We start from the raw sequence: 14,815 nt of genomic DNA, 5'->3' as shown, positions 1-14,815 counted from the left end.
AGGGGGTAGCTAAAAGTATTACAGTGCGCAATATCCGATGCGCGACCAGGATACACAAAGTTCGTCGACCATAAGGTCTGTGCAGGCTAAAATGGTGCGTTGCTCCCGGAGACGCCTCGGGAGATCTGTGGTAAAAGTCTAGATGTGAGATTTGCCTTTGCAAATCTGTGAGGTTCAGCTGAGGCACAGTGAGGCACCGTGCATTGGTATGGCTCGACTATGTCCTGCCATTAATGCCTCCAGCACAGTAACAAATATTTCTACTTCTTATCATGCTGCAAAAAAAGAAAATGCGGAAGTGACTACCCAAGAATGGGACGCTGGCATTTAAAATATGGTGGATATCTTTTCTTAGAGTCTAAAGCTCGAATTAAATGCTGTATTTTCTACCAACCCTCTCTACTTAAATTACAGCTCAGAAATGAAAATAAAATCATTGCTTTCGAAGCTGATCCAATTTTACAACCACAGTTAAAACGCGACTTTGTCTAAGTACATTTGACAGCACCACTGCCCAACTCACCCACTCTGAGGCCTAGCCTGGCTGGTGATGCAGGTGCGCCAGGACTCATTTGTGCAGCGTGATCCAACAAACACACCAGGTTCTTGCTTTACAGAACTTAAATTGTATCTACTGGACGTTAAGTCTTCCCGTTCAGGCTTTCCCTGTCATTGAGCTGCGCCCAAACAAGGCTGCGAGACTCCTGTGAAATGGTGAGCACTACCACCCGGCCTGTACATTGTGATGTACAATGGAATTAAGCATGCCCCCCCCCCACTCCCTTTTATCATTTTGCCCTCTTGATGGATCACCCTGGAACCTGCCAGGAAGCAGCTGAGGTAGATCAATATATGGTTGAAGGTTTTGTGAAGACTCATCAAACTGTGCCAAGGTTATGAACAAAACAAAATCTTCCTATGGAAACTCTGACCTAACTATGACTCCACAGTGGTAACCACCACTGTTTAACTGTGTAAGTATGAAAATGTCAGTTAAAACATACTGGTTTAAACTCCATCTCCAAGGAAATAAGGAAGTTGCACTGGCTCCCAGGAAGGAGTCGAGTGTGTTTCAAATCACTTTGCATGGTCTTCAAAGCTCTGCATGGCAAAGGCTCAGACTACCTGAACAAGCTGTTGCAGTAGTACATTCCAAAAAGAGCACTCCACTCGCTAGGGGCTAAGCTGGTTTCTGTACCGTCCAGGAGGAAAGATTTGTGGGGGGACAGAAGCTTTGCAGTGTGCGCGGCAAAAGCATTGAATGACCTTTCATTTCGTCTAAGAAACTCCACTGACCTGTTAGACTTTAGGAAGGTTTTGAAGACCTGGCTTTTTGGTGAATAAGCTTAGTTCCTCCTTGCTCCCTCAGGCTAGATATATTAGCGCCAGGGCACGTTTGGGTAATCGCCGCACTTTATAAAAGTTAGTAACATATCATAACATAAAAAACAGTGAAATTCACCAGTTAGTATATCAAGTAACAATAATTTGTGACCTACAGTAAATATAACTTGCACCCATGCCATGCACAGTGTTTTCAACAGTGATGTAATTTCAGCGGTTGCAGTGATTTTATCAATGATGGTATAGAGCCTGTCATGGTGATGTAATTTGGGAAATAATTAGCAGTGCATAGAAAAGGTGTGAGTTATAATTACTTGAGATAATGCTAGCTGGTTTATTATAGTGGTTTTGTCTGTTAAAATGGTATGTTTCAACTGACATTTTCATGTAACGTCTCTTTAACCTTCAGTTTTTTTAGTGAATTTCTAAGGTTTTGTTTAATGTAAGAAATTCTAACACGATGTCTAACAATAATGGCAGTTTAACTTTTGTTTGTTTCAGTGAATTTCCTTTATTTTTGCACTCCTTACCGGCTCCTCAGCCATCAACCATACCAGGTGCAGGGGGTTGCGAGTGATTTGTTTTACAGTGGTTGCCCTGGTGCCCACCAAGGGCACCTACAACATGATCAAATGTTATAGGGGGAGGGCCAATCTTCCCACCGCCCCTGCTAGCTCCCTAGCCAGACCCATACTGGGTGTCAGCCAGGAGCAAACTTATGTTAACTGCCCGGGAGAATGAGGGCAGGGAATTCCTGCATTCTACCGAACAGTGAACAGCAGTTCCCGGGGGATTGACCCACACACAACTCTCTCATGACTACCAATGTTCCTGGAGCTTGATAAAGGCTTGGGGGGGCTGCATGCTAGCCTCCTCCCCCCAAAAAATGTCCACCGTCCTCCCAGGCCCTGACCCTGGCCCACATAGAAGAGCTAATTTATGAAAAGGGCTCCCAGGTCCTGTTAGAAATAGAAATATATTTTGGCCTTGCGGGGTTCACCCCACCAGACCTAGCGATGCAGATTATTCTTACCCTATCCCTCTATATGTTTCTTTTAATCATTTCAGAGGACAGAGGACTGAGTCCCCAGGTCATAAATGGCTGCTGCCACATCTTGTTGTGATGTGGTGGCAGCCAATCAAATCCTATCTTTTAGTCTGTTGGATCAACAGATTCACAGCACCATTATATATACATATATGTTGAACTTCAGGTTTTCAAAAACTACTGAACTGATTCACACTAAATCTTAAAAATCACACTTTCTGGACCAGGATATAGCTTTTTGCCAAATTTGGTATAATTCCATTCAGCTGGCTTTTCTGTATCGCTGTTCAAGTTTCCTATGAATAATTGCATGGAGAAACGTGTTTTGGGACTCCCCTTTTTCTCGCCCACCAGCAACGGATCACCCCGAAACATTCTAGAAAGAAGCTGAGGTGGATATATTTATTTATTTCTTTGAAAGGTGTTGTGAAGATTCGTCAAAAAATGCCAAAGGTATAAGCAAAACAAGAAGTATTTTCTATGGAAATGTAGCCATAAATGTAACTTCCGATATATGTGTCTGTGGGTTTGTTGAGAGAGAGAGAGAGAGAGAGAGAGAGAGAGAGAGAGATCTGCTTCCTTCATCCATTTCCTAAATTCTTTATTCATTTGTACTCATATTACTTCCTGCACATCCTACACAGGCCTATTCGAAAACATATGGGAAGTGCATTCTGAAATGGCTCGTGAATTATTTCTTCAATTTATGTAGTATGTTCTAAGCTAGTTCTCTGACACTCCCTGTGTAATACCCACTTTTCCTTTTCCAATCTAAAATTGATTGTGCCTAATGTATGGAAGTGAACCCTAATTCTTAAAACTATGTTTTTGCTTGTTTGTTGTGCATATGCAGGTGCGCACAGTGTAAGGCGTTCCCACATGTGCCAATAAGAGCCCTGCCAGTGGGTGTTGACAGATAATTTGTGTTTGCAACTCTTAAACCACAGGATGCTCACCAGTTAGGCTCAGAAGATCACATTTTGTCTCTATGCCTTGGGCTGCCCTGGTAGAGACCAGGCCAAATAATAGCAGTTGCAAGTAACAATATAGCCACCTACTATGGTTCAATAACATAGGAAGCCGCATATAATTTTAAGCGCACGATACATGAGCACTGCTAGATATTTTTCAATGTGCACTCATTGCTAGTGAAGGCAATCCCAGAAGTCATTTCAGAAGAGGGAACCTTTGTGACCTGTCAGCAATGGATGCCCTTGCATTGCCCATGTAGGTGTGTGGTGAGGATCCCATTGACTTTAGCAGGCCATTGCCCCTCTCCTTATGGGAACATTTAAATGAATGAATACCTATCTAATTTACATCTGATACTTATTTACTCCGCATTGTAATATTTGAAATGTGACTTTACAATTAAAAGGCACCCTTAAAAGAAGATTACATTTGTGTTTGAAATTGATGAAGACATGAAGAAAACCGAACACCTTTCCAATGTAGCAGAAACACAAAGGGGCATTTTTAGCAAGAACCTCGTTAAAATGATCGCCGTTTTAGCGGCAGGAAAGGAAACTGCCGCTAAAACGGCGATAATGGGCTTGCTAATATGCGTTATAGAATTCCAATAGAATCCCACGTTAGATGTCCTGCACATCTAACGTGGGTTTCTATTGGAATTCTATAACGCATATTAGCAAACCCATGAACGCCATTTTAGCAGCAGTTTCCTGCCGCTAAAACGGCGATAATTTTAACGAGGTTCTTGCTAATATGCCCCAAAGTTCTGTATTACAATTCGAATGGAGCGCACGGGTGATGGCTTCAAAAGCTTTGTGAATGAAATTAAATAAAACAACGAAATTGCTCCGATTGGTATTAGCATGTAAAATGTCCCCAGTTTCAAATGTTTATTATTGGTTTGGCAAATCATATTTAATTGAGCGTAAGTTGCTCTACTGTGTAAACAAGCAGGGAACATTTATTTTCTTTATGGCAAGTGCCTTTGGGCATTTAAGCCACCCACATATCGCACAAAGCCCCAATTGAATAAGGGATTTCCATCATCTCTATTGTATATGGAAACCCGTCGTTTAAAATAGCCTTTAATTGAACGCTTTATGTTACTCATGTCTTGTTTTTCTAGCAGTCAGTCATCCGTTTAACAAACTGAATACATTTAGTTAGCGATGCGAGACTAACAAACAGTACGCTGCAGAGCGGCGTTCTGGGACTAACTAAATACACATTTTCTGTGCTTCTTCTACTACCTTAATGATGAAAATATGATTACTGTTTTCGAAATCAAAACTTTTAAACAAAATATGTCTTTATGTTTTTAATATGCTGCATCGGACCAGGTACAACATTATCTGGATGTGCTGTTCTCAATAATGAAAACATGCACTATTCATACCCTCATTGCATCATTTACAATAATTGGGGAAAATAAGGAATATACATGAATTGTAATAGGCCCACCTGCTACATTTAGTACTTTCTAACTCAATGTTGATCGTTGTTTTGACCGGAACATGATAGCTCTCTCACCAAGATGTTGTCATCCTGCAGAGGAACGACTGATAGCTACTGGGGGCCTCATTTATGAAAAGTGACGCACCGCTGCGTGAAAACAGCGATGCGTCACTTTTCACTGCGCTCTCCTTGCAACACAAGTGATGCGTCATATTTACAGTATGACGCATCATTGCGCAAGGAGTTACAGATACGTCAGTATTTCTGACGTATCTGTATGGCACAAAAGTGACGCATTGCTGGAGTGTGTCACAAAAGTGACGCAACTCCAGCAATGTATCCTTTCACATGGGGTAAGCCCCATGTGAAAGGGCCTGCGTGCGTCAGTCTTACGCCTGCTATGAGGCAGGCGTAAGAAATTGACCCATTTGTATCCTAGAAGTGGCGCAGTGAAATCACATAGATTTCACTGCGTCACTTCTATGACCCTTTCTTGCGTCAATACGCCCCCCCTTGCATACATTATACCTGGCGCAGGTATAATGTGGCGCAGTGGTTTACAAAGTGACGCATCTACCTAGATGTGTCACTTTATAAATATGGCGCAACAAGGCGCATTTTTTATGCCACTGGTGCGTCACAAAAAGTGACGCACCGGCGGCGTAAAAGTGACGCACAGCCTCATAAATGCGGTCCCGGGAGTTTACCGGTGTATTATGTTATGTTATTGCCACTTATATGGCACCAAATTACCATCGGTCTCTTAGCACTTATCGAAGCAGCCTGGCACCAGCTAATACATGCCAACAACCTTCAGATAGACTTTATCATGTCCAAAGGCCTGTTTATACAGAACAGTTTTCAATGCCTTTCAGAAAAGGAGGAGAATATTTTCTCTTCGCAAACTTTCCGGTAACCTGTTCCACAACTGAGGTACCAGGGCTGAAAAAGCCTAACCTCCCCTAGTCGACTCATTAAACAGTGGGCAGGTCAACAAAGTTGCCTCAGAGGAACAAAGACATTGTCCTGGTACATATCGCTTTAGACGGTCCTTAATATAGGCTGGTACCATCCCATACAGGGTCTTAGGTGCCATAGATAAGCCCTTGAACATGGCCCACTGCTTTACTAGAAGCCAGTGCAATGGTTGCAACAGCGGCATGGCATGCGGCATGGCATGCGTCTGTCTTGGTAAGTTGAATAGCAGACTGGTGGCGGCATTCATCACTAATTGGAGCTTACTCAGCAACTTGTCCGGGAGCCCAATGTATAATGCGTTACCAAAGTACAGTCGCAACACAATCATTGCTGCCACCACAGTTATTTTATTTTATTTTATTTTACAGGTTTTATATAGCGTTGGCTAGACCCGGAGGTATCAGAGCGCTTTACATGAGTATCAGATCATAGTTACAGGTTACATCGTTACAAAAGTAAGCTGTGGTATCATTTCCCTATCTCTGTTGCGAGAGGCTCCCTTTAGGCAGTGGACTCTCTCAGAGGGGTCTCTGAGACTCCAAGGCCTATATACTGGATCCTACCCCAAAAAGGGGTGAGGGAGTGCTTTGGCAAGGGGTGCCATACCATACCTCAGCTGTGAGTGGCTCCCTTTGCGCAGTGGACTCTCTCAGCAGGTTCGCTGAGACTCCAGAGTATAAATATTGGATCTTTCCCCAACAAGGGGAGAAGGAGTGCTTAGTCAAAGGGCACAAAGGACAGGAGGCTAGGCAGAGTAGCAGGCAAGGGGAGAGATTCAGGGGAGAGGGGAGAGGAGCTAGGGAAGTAGACAAAGAGAGAAAGAGTACTAAATTGTAACATATTTAATTAATGAGTTTTATATAGCGCTGGCTAGACCCAAAGGAATCAGAGTGCTTCGCTGCAGTATCCATGCCTTCAGCCCCGTTGCTAGTGGTTCCACTCAGGCTAGCGCGCCACAGATCGGGAGCCGGGAGTCTCTTGACAGCTAAGTGGGGGCCCCCCCATGGGCCTTCAGAGGTATCGCTCTTGCTCTCACCTCTCGTTGTAGCTGTAGCAGTTGTGATGTGTTGTGGGAGCACAGAATGCATGGAAAAGATGTTTTTAACTGACGAAAACTGGACTACTTTAATCCAATTAATATTGAACACATTTTTTTCGGTAAAAAAAATCCGCACTGACTCTCTCTTCTTTGTTGTAAATCTGCGCTTGCTACAGGTTAATAGATATAACCATAGCCACTATAAGCACTTTTTGTTTTAAGTAGTCAGCCTTCACAGGGGTTCACATTCACATGAACGGAATAGCAACCCAGAGTACACGTTTACTTTGCTTAGATCACGGAGTTTAACGGTGGTGGACTTATATTAGGAAGAGAAACCTCACAACTAAAACGACATTACTCTTGCTTGTTTCAGACATTCCCCTGATGAAGGCATAAATGGCGAAATGGATAGGCAGAAATAATACATTGTGGAATATGAGGTTTCACCTGAAACACTGTTGAAGAATATATGTGAAACAAACCTCTTTGAATATAAAACAACATGGAATAACAATTTTGAGAAGAGTATTTCTTTTGAATTTGGCTGTAGACACAGCAATCCACAACCTGTGCCGAGAGAGACACCCTACGTCAGTGGGGTTGCAACCCAGACATTGAGTATCTATGCTTCCGGGCGGGTAGCGATTCTCAGGAGCACGGTAAACTATCAAACAACACTAAAACCAAGTGGTGCACGACCTATACCCATTTTGGGTCTCTATGAACTGAACATTAACTGCATTCCATATAGTCCATAAAACAAGGAACTAGATGAGAATGACTTTAGTTCACAACCAACTTGATGCAGATGACTGCAGTTATAGTCTCAGAATGGCTGGCATGCTGACTCAAGTACATTTCATGAGGGTTTGGTATCTCTCTTAGCCGAAAGAGATTCTCAATGAAAGTGAAACATATGTGCCCGGTGGGTTTATTTCTGAATTGTCAAAGGGCCATGTGATGTAGACACATTGACCTATGAATGTTTTTTTTATTCCTATACAGACCACAGGGATGTAAAGGTCTTTAGTGCTACTTAAAAGTATTTACTCTGTCACATGGTAAACTCATTAGATCCAAAACAGCAACTGATTAGCTACATGTAACAGTGGACAGATCTGCACAGCATGATACAAAGTTCGATTTTGTGGTTTCAAAGAGTCAACACTTCCTTTCCACTTTGCCTTTTGTTACCTAGAAGTTGTATTCTCTCTCTGGATAATCACAACACAACATACATGGAGAATTCATAACATAGTTTATTATGTAATATACAAACAAAAATAAAAAAGAAACATATTATATTTTATTTTCTATGGTTCCAGCAATTGCCTCTTCTGTGATCAATTTTTGTGCTCGCTTCAGTAATCTACGCCAGGCAGTGTGATGCGCCATAAAGTGCCTTGGAAGAGAAAGCCCCTGGAATCCCCAGACAAGCTCAGGTACGTTTTCGGAAATGGTGTGAGCTGTTGTTAGTTCATACTGGAAACAGAAGCTTGCTCTTGGAATGTGTGGCCCATCTGAGAGATCTACAAAGTCACCACATCTGTATACCTTGACGGTTCCTTTTGGGTACTGAGATGCTTTCTCCTACACTAAGGTATATTTATACTTATTGTGCTGAACCATTTCATGTGCCACTTTAGCATCCACTTCCAAGGGCTCAAAGGGGGGATCTTTATGAATTAGCTTCAGAACATCCTTTGTAAATGAGTGTAGGTTTCCCTGTGTTGACTTCCAATTGTCTATCCGGTTGTCCAAAACAATATCATAGCAGAAGGCTCCAGAGATCACTGGCACCTCTGGAGCTCTGATGATTTTGACCATGTATTCGTCTTTGAAACCAGATTCCAGCACACAACCAAGGAGCATTGCACAGGAACGCCAATAAGCCGTATTCACTTCCTCTGGGTCTTCATCTTTGAAGGTAAGAAATTGAATTTCACATGATTTGGTTTAAGGCCGATACATGTCCCAAGCCTCCCCATCAACAACTGCCAGTGCAGCACGCTCACAGTACCATTCGCTAAGATGCAAGGCACAGTTATATGGGGTAGATAGTCCTTTGTTCATTAGAAATAGCTGTGGTTTGTCGTCTGTGTCAAGTCTCATTCTGAACATATCACCTTGAAAGACAGTCTGATACCTAAGGTCAGGGTCTGACTGGGACCCAAAAAAAGGTTGTGGGCAACAAAATAAAATTGGCCCCTATTAGTGACTCACATAGCAAAAAAAAGAGGCCCACGTTTGCAAATCAGGGCAAATTCGAACTTTTAAGGACACGCTGCATTAATATTTTGCATGGTATTGGAGACAAGGATAGAAGATGTACAAGTTTCCGAAGTTGCCTAAGTAGGCCCATGCAGCTTCCTACCACTGTCGTCACTTGTCTGGTCATTGACAATTTCTTATCCAACTTAATACCCAAACCTTTCACGATGTTGTTGTGTCACCTAACTCCTGGGACACAAAACTATCTATTCAAGGGTTACCATAGGTGCTGATTACCACCATAGGTGCTAGGACCTCTGTCTTATCTAGGTTTACTTTGAGTGAGTTAGCCATCATCCAGTTCATTGTATACCAGAGGACGTTCTGTGCATTCAACTGCGCTTGCTTAGAATTATCAAGCCGCAGGATCAGCTGCGTAATAAATAGTTAGCAGTCCTTCTGAGCTGATGCCACCACCAAAGGCTGAAGATATATATTAAATAACAGTGGGGACAGAGTTGATCCCTGGGGAACCCATATGGGAGTGTTCCTTCTCTCGAAACACATTGCCATCCAACTGCACCTTCTGTGACCGATCCTTCAGAAAGGAGGAGATCCACCGAAAGGTGGAGCCTGTGATCCCCTGCACCCGAAGACGATTCATCAACACTTGATGATCAACTGTGTCGAAAGTGGCTGTAGATCCGCACAGAGGGCTTGTTTTTAAGCCGCCAACCTGAGCTCATCCAGTACCAAGAGCATCACCAATTCCGTGCTGTGATGCGGCCTGACATCTGCCTAGTGAGCGTGGAGCAATTGGTTTTCTTCCATAAATTCGGACAGGATTCTGTTTACATGTTGTTCCTCAATCTTAGCTAGGAAAGGTAGGCTAGATACATATGGGTTTGTAATCGATGTACTAAGATCTTCATACTCATAAGCATGTAGGAATAGCATGCAACATCTAGCTGCCGCTTCTTTGTGTGCGGTTTCATTTGGTGTTACGATTTAACTCAAACTTAGGTCATGCTAGCTAAGAAGGTCTGGTTTTTCATCAAATCCTAGGAGTTTTCGTGTTTATTGAGGGACCATTTTCCCCCTTTGCATATTTTACAGAAGATTAATTCTCCACAACGAAAATGAAATTTACCCCAAAGGGTTTTTGGCACTGCATTTCCATTCACTTTCACTACTAAAAGTCATTAGTTCCAGAAACCTTATGAACAGTCCTGTTTGCACCATTTTGATTTGCAAATAGCTGATTAAGCACTGCATGAGTAGCCCCTCAGCAGAATAGTAAATTGGAGCCTGAGTTTCAAGTGGTTATTTTTCTGTGATGGGTTTTTCTGTAGTTATAAACATGAACAAATACCAGAAAATGGCTTAATCTAAAAATTATCTGCTCTGAGATCAGGGCCTGTGATCTTTGAATTCCAATTCATGCAAAGCATATTAATCTGAACAGAAAACGTGATGATATTAAGCAAAAATCACGAACCAGTTCCTAATACTTCCTCCTGATCAGTGCCTAAACCACAAGAATTGGCAAAAACATTTCATTTTAGTCCAGCCACACTTTTTCCAATATGTCAGATTGATGCACATTCGCAGCATTTAATAGTATATAGGTCGAGGAAGGCACCAGCATGAGTTCAAATATTTAACTTTGCACTTTTATCAGAGGCTAATTTCGCTCAATTGATATATCCAGAACACTGGTGAAAAGACCAACGATATCATCACAAACCTTAAACATGAATCAAATGAATTCAATCGTAAACCCAGATTAAGAAATATAGGGGCACCTGTACGTAGTTTTTTAACCAGAATCAAATAGTACGATTTGCAGAATCGGGCTGTTTGCGACCAGAAAAATGCATTTTCCTATGTACTAAACCCATTTTGCGATTCAGTAACCTATAACCGAATTGCAAAAAGGGTTAGTAATTCGGGATTAGGAAGGAGCGTGTTAAGGGCATCCCTTCCTAATAGCTATTCGTTGTTGGATGTATGAATGTTTTGTAACTGAGATCCCTTCCCATTTGCAAATGTATGCGAAAACGTTTTTAAGAGCAGGCAGTTGTCCCTTGGACCACTGCCTACACTTAAAAAATGACACTGAAATGTTACATTTTTGTTTTTTAAATGTATCCCGTTTTCCTTTAACTAAAAAGGATAAAAACATTTTTTAAGTAGCTTTATTTAAAAGCAAACAGAAAACTGGGGGTCTGCTGTCCCCAGCAGGCCACTATCCCTATGTTTTTAACGATTTCCAATGAGTCGCAAATTTTGACCTACCTCACGAATATTAATGAGATAGGCCAGTCATGGCCCTATTGAGAATCACTAAAAGCAAGACCTCTGACCTCCTGGTCAGAGACCTGCTCTCTCCCCCAGAAGCTCTGCTGAGGGGGCGCTGAGAGGTGTCTGGTAGATGTTCGAGGCTCTCCTCCACCCACAGGCTCCTGCCTCCATCTCATCCCTGGTGGACCAGAGGGAGAGCCATGCTCTTCTGCTGTTCCACTGTTGTCGGTGTGCCTTGTTGTGCCCATTTTGTCTTTGTGTCTTTTGTCTGTTTTCAGTGTATTTTTGTGGTAATTTCTGTGCCTGTCTGTGACTCTGTTTTTCTGCCCTTCTTCGTTTTGTGCCTGTGTCCTTGTTTTTCTCCTTCATGCCCATATTCTCACTGCCCTTTTCCAGCGGCTGCTCCCCCATGACCCCTTGCCCTGCCGTTCCATCTCCCGCCTCCCAGCTGAGCTTCTCTCCCCCTCCCCTACTTAATGGTGGCCGCACCACTGGTGCACCAAAAGCGCACCTAAGGCAAGCCCATCTGTGCCCATCCGCACCCGACTGCGACCAGCGCCAGAGACCCTGGATCTCCGACCACCTTCCGCTATGACTCTAGCGCCCTCCTCACACTCACCCCTGGAAGAAACAACAACTGCCATCTGTCTACATGGAAATCCTTCCACGGCAAGTTCTCCTGCCGACACTGCCGCCGAACCTTCACCGATGTGACCACACCAAACACCAGCACCGCCGAAGCCCTGAGGTGCATCCTCCTCAACGTGGGCTCCCTGCACAGACACGCAATAGAGATCTGGGACCTCCTTGATACCACTTCGCCTGACGTTGCCTTCTTCACAGAATCCTGGACCAAATCCACCTCTGCCCCTGACATCGCCGCTGCCATCCCTGACAGATACAAGATCCAGATAGTCCAGGAGGAGGACTCGCCATCGCACACAAGAGCTCCCTCCCACTCATCACCTCCACCACATGTGACTCCCCGTCCACCACCGAGCACCTCCATTTCCAGATACAGACCAGCCCCAGATCCACCCTACGAGCACGATTGCCTACAGAACCCTGGGATCTCGAACTGCGTTCACCACTACCATCACCGACCTCGTTGTGCCACACGCCATCGCCTCCACTGACTACATACTCACCAGAAACCTTAACTTCCATCTCAACAACCTCAATGACCCCAACTCCAACCCCCTTCTGGACAACCTCAGACTACAACAGCTTGTAACCACCCCCACCCACAAGGCAGGACACACCCTCGACCCCATCTTCGCATGAGGTAACAACATCCACTTCAGCCACACTGTGCAACCCCTCTGGACAGACCTCCACTGCATACACTTCCACATCAACAAACCCACTGCCCCCAAACCTGCACCATGCCCACCACAAAGGAACTGGAGCAAGGTCACGGAGAAGCACCTCAACTCCACCCTCAACCACAATGCCCCCTCCACCTCAACCAACGCAAACCTCGCAGCCAAAGAGCCCCACAGATGGATCTCTAACTGCGCTGATGAACTTGCACCCCTACGCAACCCCGACAGACAACGCCCCAAGAAAGCCACCTGGTTCACAACCAAACTCCAAGAATACAGGCGCACCTGCAGACATCTCGAGAAGAAGTGGCGTAACAGCAAAACATTGGAAGACAGCACCACATACAAGAACGCTATGGTAGAACACCAGCATCTCATCAGATCAACCAAACGAACCTTCATCCAGAAAAAGATCACCGCCAATGCCAGCAGCTCGAAGGAACACTTCAGCATCATCCAAAAATTTCCCAAACCCCCTAGCGAAGCCGCAGACATCACCCCTTCCCAGGACCTCTGCAACAAGCTCAGCTCCTACTTCCACCATGAAAGGCATACACTCAGGAACACCCATGGACCCCTGCCCTCCACACATCTTCCACAGAGCTGCCGCCGCCATGGCACCTGAACTACTAAGCACCATCAACACCACCTTCAAAACTGGCACCTTCCCAACAACTGGAAATGCGCAGTAGTCAAACCCCTGCACAAGAAGCCCTCGGTAGACCCTTCAGACCTCAAAAACTACTGACCTATCTTCTCCTCCCCTTTTGGCCAAAGTCACTGAGAAGACCGTCAATGCCCAAATAACAAAGTTCATTGAAGAGAACTCTATCCTCAACCCCTCCCAATCTGGATTCCACAGCAACCACAGCACCAGGACCGCCCTACTCGCTGCCACTGATGACATCCACACCCTCCTCGACCAAGGCCACCCCAGGCCCTGATTCTACTTGTCCTCTCTGCAACCTTTAACACCATCTCCCAATGCACACTCGCCACTAGAATCCACGACGCCGGCATACAGGGAACCGCCCTCGAATGGCTCTGCTCCTTCCTCACCGGCAGGACACAAAGAATCAGACTGACACCCTTCCTCTTCGAACCACAGAGATCAACTGCAGAGTACCTCAAGGATCGTCCCTCAGCCCTACGCTCTTAAAAATCTACATGGTCCCTCTCACCACCATCATCAGACAACACAGACTAAACATAGGGCCATATTCATGAACACATTTTCTCATAGACACAGAATGGGCAAAACCCTTTGATGCATCTGGCCCATAGTCTCCTACGCCGATGACACCCAGCTCATCCTCTCCCTCACCAAGGATCCCGTCACCACCAGACTCAGCTTCCAGGAAGGAATGAAGGACATTGCATCCTGGATGAGCAGGAGCTGCCTGTAGCTCAACTCGGAGAAGACAGTGGTCCTCATCTTCAGACCCTCCTCTAATGCTTGGGACAACACCTGGTGGCCCAAGACCCTCTGCAGCCCGCCCACCCCCACGGACCACACCTGGAACCTCTGCATTGTACTCGACTCTTCCCTCTCCAAGACCCGACAGGTCAATGCCATATCCTCCACCTGCTTCAACACCCTCCGCATCCTTCCAAGACCTTAAAATGGATCCGCCCGAATCAAGAAAAACAATCACCCACGCACTCATAACCAGCAGAGTGGACCACGGAAATACCCTCTATGCCAGAATCAACAGGTGTCCTCTCTGCAAACTCCAGACCGTACAGAACACCGCAGCTAGACTCGTCCTCGGCATCCCTCAAAAAGAACACATCAACCAACACCTGCAAGATCTCCACTGGATCCTCATCGTAGGAGAGTAGCATTCAAAATACTTACCCAAACCTTCAATTGCCTCCACAACACTGGACCCCAATACCTCAACAAGAGAATTTCCTTCCACGTACCCAAGAGAAACCTCTGATCCGCCTACCTCACCCTTGCCGAAACTCCACACATCCGCAGAGCCAGAACGGGTGGAAGAGACTTCTTCTACATCGCAGCCAAGACCTGGATCGAGCATTCGATCAACATCAGGTGCACCCCCTCGCTGAACATCTTCAGGAAGACCCTTAAGAACTGGCTTATCGACTGAACGGAGCTGCTTAATCTTCCCC

At 44.9% G+C, this 14,815-nt stretch overlaps 1 pseudogene; it reads right to left on the bottom strand.

The window, feature by feature from the left end:
- Positions 1 to 8,138: 8,138 nt before the first annotated feature.
- LOC144820337 (large ribosomal subunit protein mL39 pseudogene) lies at positions 8,139 to 8,951 on the bottom strand (annotated as a pseudogene).
- Between the last annotated feature and the right edge of the window lie 5,864 nt (positions 8,952 to 14,815).

Source organism: Lissotriton helveticus, chromosome 2_1 (assembly GCF_964261635.1).
Source record: "Lissotriton helveticus chromosome 2_1, aLisHel1.1, whole genome shotgun sequence".
NCBI lineage: Eukaryota > Metazoa > Chordata > Amphibia > Caudata > Salamandridae > Lissotriton > Lissotriton helveticus.
This window is presented reverse-complemented; position numbering and strand designations above follow the sequence as displayed.